This window comes from Elephantulus edwardii, unplaced genomic scaffold (genome assembly GCF_000299155.1).
Source record: "Elephantulus edwardii isolate Elephantulus edwardi_28Jun2011 unplaced genomic scaffold, EleEdw1.0 scaffold00527, whole genome shotgun sequence".
Classification (NCBI taxonomy): domain Eukaryota; kingdom Metazoa; phylum Chordata; class Mammalia; order Macroscelidea; family Macroscelididae; genus Elephantulus; species Elephantulus edwardii.
The window spans coordinates 239,598-240,142 of NW_006400277.1; the positions used below are offsets into that span (position 1 = coordinate 239,598).

The 545-nt window shown below is 56.9% G+C and overlaps 1 pseudogene; it reads right to left on the minus strand.

The window, feature by feature from the left end:
• Positions 1–4: 4 nt before the first annotated feature.
• Positions 5–289, minus strand: LOC102859824 (annotated as a pseudogene).
• Between the last annotated feature and the right edge of the window lie 256 nt (positions 290–545).

Genomic DNA, 545 nt, shown 5'->3' on the forward strand with positions numbered 1-545 from the left:
GTGATTCGGCTGGAAGGGGAATGCCAGAGTCTTCATACACTTTTCGTTTCACAGTGGCCTTTATCTGAGCCACTGTCCGTTCCTTGATGACACAGGTGATGTGATTAAGATCGTCCCCACATCGCTTCACAGCAGCCCTCAGCATCTCCATTTCCGTCTCCGTCCATTTCGCACCCGCGGGCGAAGAGTCGGCCACGGGATGCAGCTGCATCGTCAGCTCCCCGAGCTTTGTGAAGGCGGCACCGGCCGCCGAGAAGATCTCTCCGACCTTGGTGGACGCTGACGTCATGGCCCCCGCGCGCCTCCTCACGGAGACGCTGCTACCGCTGCCGCCACGCGAGCTGGAACCACAGACAACCCCGGGGCTGCACCGCTCCAGCCCCTGAGGGGGAAGTCCCGCCCCACGCCGCCGATGATTGGCCTCTTTTTTCTATTTTTAAGGAGTGCTTTTCTTATTCGTGGCTTCTTTCCATTCCAAATGAAGCTAGAGATTGCCTTCTCCATCTCGTTGATGAATGGGATTGGTGTTTGTATTGGGATTGCAT